The sequence below is a fragment of the Marmota monax genome, unplaced genomic scaffold (genome assembly GCF_021218885.2).
Source record: "Marmota monax isolate L192 unplaced genomic scaffold, Marmota_monax_Labrador192_F-V1.1 WCK01_AAM20220418_F8-fsc00276, whole genome shotgun sequence".
NCBI classification, from domain to species: Eukaryota; Metazoa; Chordata; class Mammalia; order Rodentia; family Sciuridae; genus Marmota; species Marmota monax.
Window position 1 is genome coordinate 1,275,336 of NW_026695204.1, and position 17,189 is coordinate 1,292,524.

The 17,189-nt window shown below is 37.1% G+C and overlaps 1 pseudogene; it reads right to left on the reverse strand.

The window, feature by feature from the left end:
- Positions 1-15,549: 15,549 nt before the first annotated feature.
- LOC124083345 (DNA-directed RNA polymerase I subunit RPA43-like) lies at positions 15,550-16,329 on the reverse strand (annotated as a pseudogene).
- Positions 16,330-17,189: the final 860 nt, after the last annotated feature.

Sequence of the window (17,189 nt, forward strand, 5' to 3'; positions counted from 1 at the left end):
TAAAATTAGAACCCACATTTTGTGTTTATTTCTTCAAGGGGCTTTTTATCCCTTTGTCTTGAATATTTAACTGTTTTTTTTTTTTTTTTTTTGTTTTGGTTCTAAGGAATTGAATGCAGGGTCACTTAATCACTGAGCTACATCTCCAGCCCTTTTTAATTTTTAATTTTGAGACAGGGTCTCCCTAAGTTGCTTAGGGCTTCACTAAGTTTCTGAGGCTGGTTTTGAACTCACAATCCTCCTGCCTGAGCCTCTGGTACTGCTAGGATTAAGGCATATGCCACTGTGCCTGGCAGGTATTTAATTTGAAGACTCTCATCCCAGCTGAAGGATCTGAGTGGAGTTTTTCCTCCTCCTTTACTTGGGGAAAATGACTGAGGCTAGTGATTTCCCAAGTTCCTTTTCCTCCATCTTATTGAATCACTTTGTGGGGAAAGCAAACCTTGATGGGTGCTGAGCCACATACTCCCAGGGCTATCGGTATTTAGTGAAAAATTATACATCCAACTATAGCATCTCACTTTACTAAAAGCCTAATCTAATCTATGCACACGTGCTTTTGGGACTGTGTTTGACAGCCTTGTATCTCTTCTCAGTCCCACTCCTGCCTTCCTACAGTTCACATCCTAGCCAGCCACACAGACAATTTGATTTAACCAATCAGGCCAATTCCTGCCTTAAACCCTTCAAGGAGTTGAAGGGTCACCTAGAATCAGTGCTCTCAGTTGTCATCTCCTGCACTCACCTCTTGGTTCTTCTCCAGGAACATCAACTTGCCCTCTCTGAGACATTATGGAAGCCAAATTCAGGGGACTTATCTGATTTCCGTAAATTTAAGCTTAGTGATCTTGGAAAAGTTAACTTTCCTATGTTTCAGTCTCCTAAGAAATAAAAATTAATACCAAGCCTAACCTTTAAATTTGCAGTTGGCCTTCCATATTTGGGACTTTACATCTATAGATTCAACCAACTTTGGTTTGAATACATTTTTTTTTTAAATTGTGTCTGTATTGAATATGTAAAGACTTTTATATTTTTTTCTTATTCCCAAAACAATACATCAGAAAATAACTTATGTAGCATTTGCATTGGATTAGGTATTATAAGCAATCTAGAGATGACTTAAAGTATCCAGGAAGATATGCACGGGTTATATGCAAATATGACTATTTTATGTGAGGGACTTGATTAACTACAGATTTTAATATCATCAGAGAGTACTTAAACCAATCCCCCACAGATACTGAGGATTAAATAAGATTATTCACATTGATTGCCCAGGGCCTTGCTTATAGAATGTGATGACAATTTGTTGCCAATTATTAACATCACTTATTATTATCAACCATTAAGTGTGAAATTGGCTATTAATTCAACGTACTCTTTATCATGTTAGAAAAATACTTTTAATCCTATTTTAAAAAATGTTTTAAATACATTTTTTAGGAAGAAGTTTTACATCTTGACTATCTGTTTTACTAATAAAATGATTATTTGGTATTATTTTCTGTCTTGTCCCTACTCCCTTCCACCCATCAATCATCTTCCCCCAGCCCCACGAATTATAGTGTAGAAGTGAAAATATTCAGAGAATTTCTAATAGCTGGTGGTAGATGGGAAATCAGTTTAGGAAATAAAACTCTGGCTTCCTCAAAAAGCAAAATTAGTGTGGGAATACATTACAATTCTAAATTTCAATTTTCATGACAGGATTATATTAGTCATTATAGCATCTCTTACCTTCCCTCCAACTGCCTTCCTCAAATTTCTGCTTTCTAGGTATCATCCCATCTTATTCCCATTTGGGACTCTCTAATAAAATATCACCTCATGAACAACCAGAGCAACTTTTCCCCAAGAGATCTCCCCCTATTCCATATATTTTTTTTCCCAATGACAAACTTGACAACTCTATTCCTCTTGCTTTTGCTCAAGTTTTAGTCTTTAAAAAAAATGGAACAATTGAAGAGAGGGAAGAGTGAGGGAGGCTGGGTTAATCTAATCCCTTCATGTCTTCACAAGATGCACACCTGGATGTTCTTGCCTACTATTTGTACACCCTTTCCCATGAGCTAAGCCATAAGATTTTCATCATTAGTTCTGATAACCTCATAATATCCAAAAGACATATGAAAATGGATATTCACTGTAATCACCCTAATCTGTCTTCTTATTATTGGATTTTAGATTTTTCTGCAAGAAAAATTTCTTTCTGGATCAACTTCTTTCATAAGAAGCAACCAGGAAAAATAGTGAAACAATTTGCTTCTTCAGCAGTTACTATCATTGGACAAAAAATAAATACTTGTTTAGAGTTTGGTGGAATGCTCTCTTTTGGTTTCTCATAGGCAGCAGATTCTGTCTTGGCTCTACAATGTATATATAGGTGTCACATGTAGCCTGGATTCCCCTTAGCATGGTAGTTTCTAAGAACTTTCCTAAGAGACAGCTAAATCTCCCTCTTTGCATTTGCTTCCCAGAATGAAGACACTTTACCACAAAGATGTGGAACTGCCTACGAGCACCACTGTTATATTTTTGTGTTCTATTTGCCCTTGAACTCATTCCTAACTCATATTCTGCTGTACCAAGGTATCTGTGACATGGTAATTGATTCTTGGGTATTGTCTATAAGATTTACTTCCTCATCTAGAATTCACTTTCTTAAGTTTCAAAGAGCAATTTGGAACACTGTTGTTCATTTCCTAATTTTGCCTTATCTACTTCAGCTCTGGCCATTATAAATTTGTTGGGCCTATTCTAGGGTCTTGTATTCACAGCTTGCCCTCAATTTACTACCTCTTCCCTTCTATGCCAACTTTGATACATTTTAAAAAAGTATGTAAATAAAAAAATATGAGTAAAGTATACCTAAGTTATCTTTTTAATAGAAAATGTCAAATACAGTATGTGTGAATCTACAGAATAGGGAAAAAAGCTTACTCTCTGACAGAGCATTAATATTTAGAATATGTAAAGAATGCATAAGTTTTAACACTGAAAAGCAAGTAATTAATAAATGGGCAAATGAACTAAGCATGCACTTCTCAAAAGAAGAAATACAAACAAATATATGTAAAAATGATCAACATTAGAGAAATACAAATCAAAACTCTACTGAGATTTTGCCTCACTCCAGTTAACTGAGTGAAGTGAAATAAAATCTCAGCAAAATTTTAATTTGTATCAAAACAGTAAATGCTGGAGAGAATTTGAAGAAAAAAACAATTTTACACTGTTGGTGGGATTGCAAATTAGTGCAACCACTATAGAAATCAGTATTTAGTTTCCACAAAAGACTAGGAATGGAACTCTCATATGACTCAGGTATAATCACTTACCAATTGAATTCTCAGTTACCAGTTGAATATTCAATTCACCTTCTTGATTCAGCTTTCAGAGTTTTTAATAGCTCCAGCAATGCTAAACTGGCCCAGAGGTATTTTTTTTTTTTTAATCGAGGTTTCCGATCTCAAAACAGGCAGGCACCTTTTCTCCAGGAACTTCTTCTATGTACTATTAGGAACCAGCCAGGTTATTCCTCTCTCCTATCCCTACTCCATGTCACTGCTTATCCCTAATCCCATGTCACTGTACCACCCTAAAGCCTTGTTAATTTTTTTCAACTATTAAATTCAAAACAGTTTATTTGAGCATGTATAAGCAAAACAAAATAAGATAAAGCAAAACAAAAGTAATTTGTGAATTGCACAATCACCAGAACCAAAACACATTGAGAAAACACCTTCCAATAACATGATTTGACAGTATTTAAAAGGAACGAAAGTGCATGTTTGGTGTAGAGACATCTTAATTGGTAACAGTTTAGCTGGTTCATTGGTTGCAGAGCTTCCTGAAATTAGCTAAAGCTTGACTGCTGTAGTTAAACTCTATATTGGTTTGGTTTCTTAGGTTTAGTGGAAGAGTGTAATCCAAATCAATGGCCTCTTCAAAACTTTCTTCAGTGGCCTTCATGGGTGGAGAGGTTAATCTGAATTGTCAACTTGATTGGATTAACAGATGCCGAAGTTTAAGCAGCTTCTGGGTGTGTCAGTAAGGGTGTGTCTAGGAATGATTGGCTTGTTGGATAGCAAACTGAAGTAGAGACCCTCCCTAGATGTGGGCAGCACCATCCAATAGGATGGTGGCTTGGATGGAATAAAAATTGGAAGACAAAGGAAGCAATAGCAGATGAAGCTTGGATTTTTCATGACACGTTTTTTTTTTTTTTTTTTCTTCCTTCTGGTACTGGGGATTGAACTCAGGTGCACTCAACCAGTGAGCCATATCCTCAGCCCTATTTTGTATTTTATTTAGAGACAGGATCTTACTGAGTTGCTTAGTGCCTTGACATTGCTGAGGCTGGTTTTGAATTCACAATCCTCTTGTTTCAGCCTCTTGAGCGACTGGGATTATTGAACAGGTTCTTGATTGCTGCTGTGATCGCCTGAGGATATCAGACTCTTGCTCCTTCACTGTTCCAAAGTGGACTCTGCCAGTGATTCTCCAGGGAGTTTCCAGAAGCCTTTGATATTTTATTGTACAGCTACTGGTTCCTCCAGCTCTCCAGCCTGCAGATGGCCATTGTGGACTATCAAACTTCTGGTCGTATAAGCCAATCTAATAAATCCCCTTTCATAGTCATACTTCCTGTTGATTCTGTTCCTCTTGAGATCCCTGACTAATACAATGGGACACCTGGTCATCCTGATACAGTGGTGAAAATATAGCTTATTTTGAAGGCAACACTGATCTCAAAGTTTCACCACCAAAGATATTTTTCACATTCTGATTATTGATGTAACATCTCAGTTCTAAGGTTTTCATGTGGTTCTGATATCATTTCTACCTTATTTTCAAATTTCCATAGTCATGAGGGAGTAATCTCTGGGCTTGATGTTCTCTTCATTGAACCTGTGAGTTTTTGGCGTGCACAGGATCAGGTGTTCTTCCTTAAGGACTGAACTCATCACTTTTTAACAAGCCCTTTTAGGTTAAATTTCTTTTCTTTTTTTTTTCTTTGTAGCCATTGTGAATGTGATTGCTTTTTTAAACTTCCTTTTCAGCAAGTTCATTGCTAGTGCTAATCTTACTTTTTGTTTTGGTATTTGGAATTGAACCTAGGGACACTTCAACACTGAACTACATCCTTAGCCCTTTTTATTTTTTTATTTTATGACAGGGTCTCGCCAAGTTTCCCAGGCTGGCCTTGAACTTACAGTCTTCCTCTTGGCTTCCTGAGTAGCTGAGATTAAAAGCTTGTACTACTGGATCTGGCAAAATGCTACTGTTTTTGCATGTTGATTTTTGTACCTGCAAGTGTACTGAGTTTGTTTATCATTTCTAACAGCTTTAAGATGGAATATTTAGGTTTTTCTATGTTTAAAATCATGTCATCTAAAAACATGGATAATTTAATTTCTTCTTTTTCTATTTGGGTGTGCTTTAATTGTTCTTGATAAGATTCTGCACTTCCGTTATTTATTGCAGCACTGTTCACAATAGCCAAGGTATGGGATCAACCAAGATGTCTCATTTATTTGTGGAAAGCAAAAATTCAGTCTCGTAGAACAGAGAGGAATAGTGGTTACCAAAAAAAAAAAAAAAAAGAAGAGGGAGTAGTTCTACTTTCTTTTTTTTTTTTTTTTTTTTATGGGCATGATTTTTTTTTTATTGGTTGTTCAAAACATTATAAAGCTCTTGACATATCATATTTCATACATTAGATTCAAGTTGGTTATGAACTCCCAATTTTACCCCAAATACAGATTGCAGAATCACATCGGTTACACATCCACATTTTTACATAATGCCCTATTAGTAACTGTTGTATTCTGCTACCTTTCCTATCCTCTACCATCCCCCCTCCCTCCCCTCCCATCTTCTCTCTCTACCCCATCCACTGTAATTCATATCTCTCCTTGTTTATTTTCCCATTCCCCTCACAACCTCTTATATGTAATTTTGTATAACAATGAGGGTCTCCCTCCATTACCATGCAATTTCCCTTTTCTCTCCCTTTCCATCCCACCTCATGTATCTGTTTAATGTTAATCTTTTCTTCCTGCTCTTCCTCCCTGCTCTGTTCTTAGTTGCTCTCATTATATCAAAGAAGACATTTGGTATTTGTTTTTTAGGGATTGGCTAGCTTCACTAAGCATAATCTGCTCTAGTGCCATCCATTTCCCTGCAAATTCTATGATTTTGTCATTTTTTAGTGCTGCATAATACTCCATGGTGTATAAATGCCACATTTTTTTTATCCATTCATCTATTGAAGGGCATCTGGGTTGGTTCCACAGTCTAGCAATTGTGAATTGTGCTGCTATGAACATCGATGTAGCAGTATCCCTGTAGTACGCTCTTTTAAGGTCTTCAGGGAAAAGTCCAAGAAGGGCAATAGCTGGGTCAAATGGTGGTTCCATTCCCAGCTTTCCCAGGAATCTCCATACTGCTTTCCAGATTGGCCGCACCGGTTTGCAGTCCCACCAGCAATGTACAAGAGTACCCTTTTCCCCACATCCTCTCCAGCACTTGTTGTTTGACTTCATAATGGCTGCCAGTCTTACTGGAGTGAGATGGTATCTTAGGGTGGTTTTGATTTGCATTTCTCTGACTGCTAGAGATGGTGAGCATTTTTTCATGTACTTGTTGATTGATTGTATGTCCTCCTCTGAGAAGTGTCTGTTCAGGTCTTTGGCCCATTTGTTGATTGGGTTATTTGTTTTCTTATTGTTTAATTTTTTGAGTTCTTTGTATACTCTGGATATTAGGGCTCTATCTGAAGTGTGAGGAGTAAAAATTTGTTCCCATGATGTAGGCTCCCTATTTACCTCTTTTATTGTTTCTCTTGCTGAGAGAAAACTTTTCAGTTTAAGGAAGTCCCATTTGTTGATTTTTGTTATCAACTTTTGTGCTATGGGTGTCCTATTAAGGAATTTGGAGCCCGACCCTACAATATGTAGATCGGAGCCAACTTTTTCTTCTATCAGGCGCAGAGTCTCTGATTTGATATCTAGCTCCTTGATCCACTTTGAGTTAACTTTTGTGCATGGCGAGAGGAGGGGATTCAGTTTCATTTTGTTGCATATGGATTTCCAGTTTTCCCAGCACCATTGTTTCCCAGCACCATGCTTTTAGCTCCTTTATCAAATATAAGATAGTTGTAGCTTTGTGGATTAGTCTCTGTGTCCTCTATTCTGTACCATTGTCTGTATTATGTCTTCCTTGTACTAATATAGGGTTTGGATTTTTCTTGTTTTTCTAATTCCTTGAGATGCAGCAACAGGTTGTTTATGTGAAATCTTTCTCTATTTTCATGTTGGGAATCATCTGCTCTAACATCTTTCCTACTAGTGCTTATGCTGTATCGCATAGATTTTGGTATTTTATATCTCCATTTGCTTCAAGAATTTAAAAAATGTCTATGTTGATTTCTTCTTTGAGCCATTGGTTGTTCAAAAGTAAGTTGTTGTAGAGAGGTAGAGCAAGATCCTCTGCCTAGCTTTCACAGATACACTAAGTTGAATGGCTAGTCATATACCACAGAGCTAAGGAGATCAGGTGAGAGACCACAGTGCCTGTTTTAGATAACATGAGAATACTCATTGAAAAAGACAGGAAGGAAGGAGTTTCCAGCACCACAAGCTTCCTTCAATTCAAGGCAATTTAGTGCAGAGAGGTGCCTCCCACTTGGGGCAGAGGGGGTGTGAGAATTAAGTCCTGGTCTTAAACTTGAAATTTGAAATTCAGTACCCACCATGATGGAACTCAATGTCAGACAAAAACCCTTGGTTCTTATCACCGGGCCAAGAGTTGAAGAATGAGACACAGGAGACAAATGGACAGCCTTTACAACCTCTCTCTCAACTTTGGGCAGCACAGTAGGGAGCAGGCCTCCAATCCTGGGGAGTGAGGAGTAAAAGCTAGCTCAGGGCTTTATCTCAGACCTCAGTGAGGGGCCCACCATAGTGATACCAATCTTCAAGTAGAAATTGAAGGCCTCAGATGTAGGACAGAGCTCACAGATAGAGCCTCCAAACTGGCGCCAGCATTGGACAGAGAGCTGTGTGCTTAAAGGACAGATCTGCAGTTTTGATACATCAGTTCCAGCTTTGGAAGGGGCCTGAGGAACACATACACTCCTCCAATGACTGTGAAGGACCCTGAAACTGTGAGACTCAGGTATGACCCAGCTTAGTCCAGCATTGGTTGCCAAGAGACTATTGTCACAACCATTCCTCAATCTTCGATGGTACATCTATCACCAGGGAAGTTCTTACAGATGGGACTCCAGAGCTATTCCAGCATCAAGTAGAGAACTGCACTCCAGTGGTATAGGCTCATTTCAGCCAGCATCACCATTGACTATGCTGAGGGCCTTAGTGTACCTTTGAGACTGTGCAGGACTTAGTGGCTGTGAAACTCAGGCATAACCCAGCATAGTTTCAACTCCGATAGCCAACAGTCTGCCTTCACCAACACTACCTCAAACTTGAGTTCCCAGCATGGTGTAAGACCCAGTTTGCTGGGGATAGGCTAGGGTAACAAGCATATGACTTTACCCTACAACTTATTGCTGGAATGGTGAAACCTACATTGGACAGGTCCTAATAGCCCTCACCCTTAGGAATGATGATTGACAATTCTCCACCATAGCTTTAGTACCAGGGGAAGAAAAGCCTCCCCAGTCTATCAAGTTTCTCTTCCAGATAGCATCACCTGTGGTTTGCAATGGTCTTGGTCCACAAGTCCAATTCAACATTTGGTAGCTCATAGCACTGTGGACCTTAACCAGTGTTGTGATGGTCTTGGTGGGCAGTGGGCTCAGCGTGTGACAACATGGTGGATTTGTTGGCCCAGAGATATGACATAGGAACCTTGACTTGTACATCAGTGACTTCACAGAGCCTGGAAGAATCCTCAAGTTTCTGATCAAAGGCTAGTAACTGTAGATGTGCCATTTGAGACTACTCTTGTCTCCGGGAGAGGCTTTTAAGGACAGAATTCTAAGAATGAAATAAGTACCTGATCCTTTAATGCCCAGATGATATTGCACTTCACTAAGCATCAAGAGCTTTCAAGAAATCATGGCCTCACCTACTACCCAAAATTTGGTGCCAGAAATTGAACAGTAAACAGTACAGAACTTTTAGCTAAAAAAATTTGAAGAAGTTGGCAAAACTTGAAGGAAAGACAAACATTTTAAGACTCAAACAGAGAAACTTAATAAAGAGATGGAGGCAGTTAAAAAAGTCAAACAGAAATTTTTGAACTGAAAAATACACTCAGTAAAGTTAAAAATATGATTGAAGACATCATACCTAGATAATTCAAACAGAAGAAAGAACTAGCAAACTTGAAAATAGACTGTTTGTAATTACACATTAAGAGGAGAAAAATTAAAAAAAATGAAGAAGAATGAAGAAAGCTTACAGAAACTTAGGACAAATGCTAAAAGAGGAAATGTTTCAGTTATTAAGATTCAGGAAGGACTTGAGAATGCCAAAAGGATTTAAAGCTCCTTCAAAGAGATTATAACAAATATCTTCCTAAACCTGGAGGAGAATACAAATATCCAGGTCCAGTGAGGTCAAATGTCACTAGTTAAATTTAACTCAGTAGGTAGGCTCTCACAGGAAAGAGAAAAATTTTAAGGTTGCACGAGAAAAAAACAAAACATGGGGTTGACACAAATTACCCAAAAGTCAGCTTCTCTGCAGAAATCTCACAAGCCTGAAGAGAGAGGCCTGAGAGATTTTCCAGTGCTGAAGGAAAATACTGTTGACCAAGCAAAGCTATGCTTTAGAAATGAAAGAAGGATAAAGACTTTCCCAGACAAGAAAAAGCTGGAAGAATATATTTTCTTTTTTTTTTTTATTAGGTACACATGACATTACAATGATCTTGGCAATTCATACATTTGAATCAATTGGGGTATAATTTCTCATTTTTCTGATTGTACAGATGGAAGAATATATTTTCAACAGATTTTTTTCTACAAGAAATCCTAGTGAAAGTTCTCTAAAAATGTAAGTTTTTAAAATTTCAACATGATTGTATAGTTTCCACAGTTTTTCTTGTAATTGATGTATACTTATTATTGCGTTGTGGTTAAAAAACATACTCAATATGATTTTAATTTTAAAAAAATTTGTTGAGAAATTCTGTGTGGCCCATCCTATGATCTATCCTTGTGCTGTCAAGAAGAATTATGTATTTCTGCAGTTGTTGGATGTAATGTTCTGTAGATGTCTGTTAGGTCCATTTGGTTGAGGGTGCTGTTCCCTTGTTGATTTTTCCATCTGGAAGACCTGTTCATTGATGAAAATGGAGTATTAAAGTCCCTTACTACCATTGTATCAGAGTCTATCTTTTATTTCATGTCTATTAATATTTACTTTATATACTTGGGTATATATATATATATATATATATATATATATATATATATATATTTACAATTATTATTTTCTCTTGATAAAGTTACCTTCTTATCATTATGTAGTGACCTTCCTTTTTCTTTTTACTGCTTTTAATTTTAAGTCTATTTTAGCTGATAGGGGCATGTCTGCTCTTGATTTCTTTTAGAATCCATTTGCATGCAATATCTTATTCCATCCCTGCATTATCAGTCTGTGCGTATCCTTAGAGGTAAAGCTGGTTTCTTGTAAGCAGCAGATAGTTAGATCTTTTAAAATTGTTTTAAATCTGTTCAGGTACTCTATTTAATTGAAGAATTTAATCTATTTATACTTCAGGTAATTGCAAATTGGTATGGTCTCACTATAGCTATTTGGCAACTTATTTTCTAGATTTATTTTTGTTTCTTTCTCTTTACCCCTCTCTTATAGACAAATTTGTATTAAAGTGATTTACTCCAGTAGTATGTTGTTATTCCTTCTCTATTATTTTTTGGTTTGTCTATTCTCATTTTTGCATTATGGTTACTATAACACTTAACAAATTAACTTCCAATTATAGCAAGTTATTTTGAAGTGATAGCAACATGATTGCAAAGATAAGAAGAGAAAATATACCAATAAAACTATATGGTTGCATACTCATTCTCCCCAAATTTTGAATTTCTGATGTCCAGTTTATATTTTCTACTTTACTATATTTGCCTATATTTGAACATGTGAATGTGTATGGGTTCTCTCTCTCCTAGCGAGGAGGCCCACAGAACAGGGTAGAGGAGAGTGTGGCTTGGTAATGTAGAAAAAAGTAAACCAAACTGGCCTGTATTTGGCTATAAGTTCACATTATGGGTCTCTGCCTTTTTTAGAGAAAACCTTTTCTTGGGATTTTATCTCATTTCACTATTGCTCAGGAAGACCTGTGCATCAATGTGCCCGAGAGATCAGTGTACTCTCAGTAAATGCCTACCATTATGACATTCCTGGTGAATACCAGACACTTCACATAGACAGCTGAAGTACTGACAGCTGCTATTATAAGGTAGCTTATTGCCAGCAGTGATTGAATAAGATCAATCAAGGGCAAGGACCCAGATTCCAGGACTTTATATTGTCTTTCCTCAAAATGAACCAGCTCTCACTTGAGGGTAGCTGCTGCTAAACTTTGGGGGGGAAAGCAAGATAGATCTGGCAGAGGTTCATTGGTGGGGAGCAGTTATACTTTCAGAAATTTCTAGGGTAGAATTAAGAGGAGAAAACTTGGCAGTCTCATAGAAGCAAACAAATGGTGACAAACAATTATTCACAGCATCAATCAGCTTGAGCTTGTATATTTGCCTTGATTTCATAATACTATTTTAAAACAGGTGTCATGGAGTGTGTCCAGAGATTATGGAAAGACCATTGTGTTAACTACACAGATTCGTGATCGAAGAAACAATAATATACTAAAGGAAAGATACTCTGAGCATTAAATTAAAATTTCTCTTGAGAAAAAGTTCTTTTGTATTTCTTTAACCAGGAATATTGCCAATCTCCGCAGCTCTGCATTGGCGTTTGTCTTCCCCAGCTCTCCTCACAGAAGGCTGAATGCAGTAACAGGCACTCTGATTTCCTGACATGAAAGCCTCACTCTTCTGCCGGCCATAACATGACAGTTAATGGCTTTCCCCTTGCTTCACCATTGACAAGTGAGCTTGCTTTCGAGTTAACAAGCATGTGGAAACAAGTACCCTGCTCTGATACAGAGACATCGGCTACTATAAATGAGCTCCTGTGGCCAAACAGAGCTTTGCACCTGTCATATCTGTCCTTTCTAGTTATTGTATGTGTATTCATCTCTCTTCTCTTCCATCTTTCTCTAGGAACCTTGTTGATAGCAATGTGTGTGTGTGTGTGTGTGTGTGTGTGTAGTATAGACAAATCATAGTGCTTATGGTATCAATCACATTTTTTCCTAAGATTGATTCCTACAATAAGAAATTATCCTGCCATTGGGCTTTAGGAGAGTTGTTGATGCTACTTCCATTTTTGTCTACTAAACTCATTAAATATCTCTTTCTTTCTTTCTTTTTTTTTGCGGGGGGGATGCTGGGGATTGAATCCAGAGCTGTGCATATGCTAAGCAGTTGTTTTATCACAATGCTAAACCATTAGCTCCTGTTTTTAAAATATATATTTCTTTTTAGTCAACACATAGAAATTGTACATATTTATAGAGTACAGTGTGATATTTCAACAGGTGTATGCAATGTGTAATGATCGGATCAAGGTGACAGGTATATCTACCACCTCGGACATATATCATTTCTTTGTGTTGGGAACATTCAAAATCTTTCCTATTAGCTACTTTGAAATAGTCAATTGTCACCGATAGTTACCCTACTGTGCTACAAAACACTAAAATTATTTCTTATTCAACTACACCTCTGTACCTATTAACCATCTACTGTGCTACAGAACATTAGAAATGATTCCTTCTTTCTATTCAACTATACCTCTGTACCTGTTTTTTTTTTAAATTATATTTTGAGGACATTTATTTTGAGTGTTTAATTTGAGTGGGGTGTTTTTGGTGAGTTAGAAGGGTTGCAATGGATTGTCTGTACTATCATTATGTAATTTAGAAGTCATGTTTGGTGATTTGGAAAGAAATAGTGCATGACCTAATGAACATTTTAAGGACTGACATAGACTGTTGGGATTGGGTTGGTTAATGTGTGGCAATGTTACCCAGCACTTGGGGCTGTGGAATCTGTAATTCACAGCTTGCTGCCTTTGCAGTAACTCTGGTCTGAAAGACTAACCACAGGACAGGAAGTCGGCAGTGGCTGGTGGAGGGGTATGGGTAGCGTGGTGAAGAGTACTTGCTGTGCTGCTTCCCTGTGGCCCTTTGTGAGTTGATAGGGAAATAAAAGGAAAGTTGAAGAGACATTCTACTCACAGAAGAGTTGAAGATCCTAGGCATCATGGCATAGAAATATAAAAATGCAAGGAAAAGGGTGATTATGATGTTAGAAAAAGTCTTCTAATTCTCATTAGATTCAAATTATTTGGCTCATAGAGAATTGGTCAAACTTGAAAACCAAGAAGTAAATTTGCCCTTGAACTTCTATGATTCTGTTTTCACTGACTTCACTGTCAATGAACTTCTAGAAGACTGTTGAATGAAAGAACACTTCCATGAAATAACATAGAAAGTACGATCAATAAAAATGGCCATTTGCCTGGATAATATCCTAGAAGCCAGTGATACTTGGAATTTTTCTTCTTTTTGAATTTTTAAAAATGAGATTTCTTTTGCAAATCTAAATGTCATTTTTTTCCCAGAAAAGTTTGTGGTATGTGTGGGTTAATTAAAATCATTTGGCTAAAAAGAATTTTTCCAAAGGTCATTCATAAGTTAATATCAAACAGAAATAATAATTCTGACATATATAGTTGAGTTGCTTAATTTGGAATGTATATTTATGTTTCAAAATTAGGGGAGACCCTTTTTCTTTGTGTAATATTTCCTATGGGCTTGCAAGTAATTTATTATTTTTGAAATACATGATTACTAGCTCCAATCCTCCAAACAAGAATCTATGTGAGTTTGGTTATTAGGAAAAATTTTGAGTACATATACCTTGTAATTTTTTTTAAAGCAAAATGCTACATTAAATAGAATTCTATGCTACAAGGATCAATATACTATAATTATATAGTACTTTAAAAACCATTAAGGTCTTTCTATAAACCAGATATAATCAACAATTTTAAAGGAACTTTAGCCTGAGAGTGATTTTCTGTGATTGTGCTAAGTGGCAGCTTACAACAGGGAGAGTAAAGGTATGCTGAAAAACTGGTGTGGCCAAATATTGAGATAGCTGGACCACTTCCTTCTCTTCCTCCTCTTCCCTCTCCTCCTCTTCCTCCTCTTCCCTCTCCTCCTCTTCCTCCTCTTCCCTCTCCTCCTTTTCCTCCTCCTCCCTCTCCTCCTCTTCCTCTTCCTCCCTCTCCTCCTCTTCCTCTTCCTCCCTCTCCTCCTTTTCCTCCTCCTCCTCCCTCTCCTCCTCTTCCTCCTCCTCCTCCCGCTCTTCCTCCTCCTCTTTCATTTTTTGGTGTTAGGGAGGAGATGGAATCCAGGGCTTCAAATTATGTAAGACAAATGCTTTACCACTGATCTATAGTCCCTGCCCTGGTACTTGCTTCTAATCAGTTATGTAAAAAGGCTCACTACAGCCCTAGAGATACAGAGAGAAGTGAGCACCTTCTTAGACCACATTAAAGCTTGGCCCAAATTCTCTTTGTAGATTGAGAAGGAGAAACACCCAGAGGAATGGCTGGTAATGCTGACAAAATGCCAAATGAGCTTTTAAAAGTTGGCCCCTTGAAATCAGAATTATAAATTAAATTATGTATTAGAGTTTCATTTAGATATTTTCATACTGATTGATTGCTTTTCACCTAACTGGGACTTTGGGAGAGTAAATTTAAATATTACTGTGAAATTTTACATACTCGATGGCAAGTTGATGCTTCACTAACCACAGAACACTAAATTTTGTGGCAGGGAGACATGAAGGTTTAGACGGGTCATTCTCAGACTTAGTGTGCATTCATGTTACAAGGAAAGACTGGTACAAATGTGTAGGCCTCAAGCTGAGGGATTCTGATTTAATAGTTCTAATAGTTTTAATAGTTTATTTTAGAAAGCAGCTCTAACCATTTTATTCTATCTGCAATAAAATGGCACTTTGATAACATTGATAATATCCAAATGAGCCAGTTGTTTTTTAAATTTTAGCACAGAATCCCTCCAACTTTCAATCAATTGTTCACTATTTTGTAAACAACTGGTATATATAAGCATATCCATGTATTTATTTATTTATTTTACCATACTTGGATCCAGGGATGCTCTACCATTGAGCTACATCCTCCGCCTTTTTGACACAGGGTTTCCACGTTGCCCAGTTTGGCCGTGAATTTGGGATACTCATACCTCAGCCTTCTGAATAGCTGGATTTACAAGCATGTACCACCATACCTGGCACAACGTAAGTATTTTGCATTAAAACATTTAATTTTTTTCATTCAAAACATTGGCTTATCTATTGTATATAAATCTTATCAACTGAATCCATGTTTAAAATGCACTAAAAAAATTACTTTTTTGTTTATTCTTAGATGAGCATTCCAGAACTGGTATAAGTTCTGCCTCCTCTCCTCCTTTTTTTTTTTTAATGGTGACTTTGGTAACCACTGGAATCACTGCCTTAAAAAATAGGATTCTGATCTTCCTGGTGCTGCTGTTGCTTTTTTTCATTTGGCTCTTCCTCTCAGAGGCCATTCTCATTATTAACCTGCTGCTCTTCCTCTTCCTTTGGAAGGACATTTGCAAAGTCTGCTAGCTCTGTTGCAACCTCATTTACTTCATAAATTTCTGGGTCTTTATTCTGTTTTCCTTCTTCAGATTTTATTTCAACAGCTACCTCCTTGCTGGTTGCTGCTACTTCTTCAGGAACAATAGAGAACTTGGATTGTAAACTAGAAATATTTATTTTTCCTCAAATGCAGAATACTCCAGCAACATCTGAGTCTAAATGAAATGACTGCAAGTTCTAGTTCATTACCCACATTTATCTCCAGGTTTATCCACTGCTCAGCTGACGTCTGATCAACTATATTATAGAGTCATTAAAACACCCATGTATTAAACAGCCAACCTGACTAAGACACTATGGTATTATCCATACCCATAAACTTTTGCCCAGGTTCAGCGCTGAAAAATAACAACATCAACTTCAATGTTAAGAGGCATACGTCCTTAATCATTATATATATATATATATATATCTTCCAGTTCATCCACAAATTTGATGTTATATATAATAGAGACACCTAAAAGAAGTTCCAGAGTTTTCATTCCATGATCAGTTGGCCCCCCTTGGTTTGGATTCCGTGATTAGGCAGAACATCATGGTGGGGATTATGGTGGAACAGTGCTGCTCACCTCATGGCAACTGGGGAGCTGAGCAGAATGCAACATTTTAATAAGAACCCCCTGTAGTTCTGAAGCCAGTGATCTAGGAATTGTCATTAAGAGAAATACCGACTGAGCCTACACAGATGATGTGGACATTTGCAATCATTCTTAAATGATTTATTGAGAAAAGTTAAGTAGTAATTATTTTGACTGTGGAATATGTATATTTGTGTTTTGAAAAAATTTGGAGGGGAACCAAAGATGACCAACATATAATTTCTCTGGTATTATAAAAATGTGAATGCACTATAAATTTCAGGTTCTTCTAGGACACACATTGCAACCAGGGTTGAGTTTCTCAAATCCCTTCTGCATCCTCACCTGCTTTCCTATGTGTTGGAAATATCCTTCCCTCATACTCTACACTCCCTCTCCTCAGCCAGACTCTATGACCCCATCATTTCCTGACACTTACCAACAGTAAACCTCCTTCCTCAGTCACTATCCTGCTCCTTTCCCTGCTTTTATTTTTTCTTTATGGCCCTTACACTTTACTGAAATAATATTATTTATTTCTTTAGTTTTTAGCATCTCTTCCTTGAGATTGTAAGTTCTAGGAGGATAGAGATTTTTGTTTGTTTCAGTTATAACTGTTTATTTAAGACCTATCATTGGAAGGTCAATATGTATTTGTTGAATCTGTCTTCTGTGTGAAAAAAAATACAATTGTGTTCCCAATCACAATTTAACTGGTTTCATAATAACTTCTCTAGGGGTTTATATACTAGTGTAGAGGATTC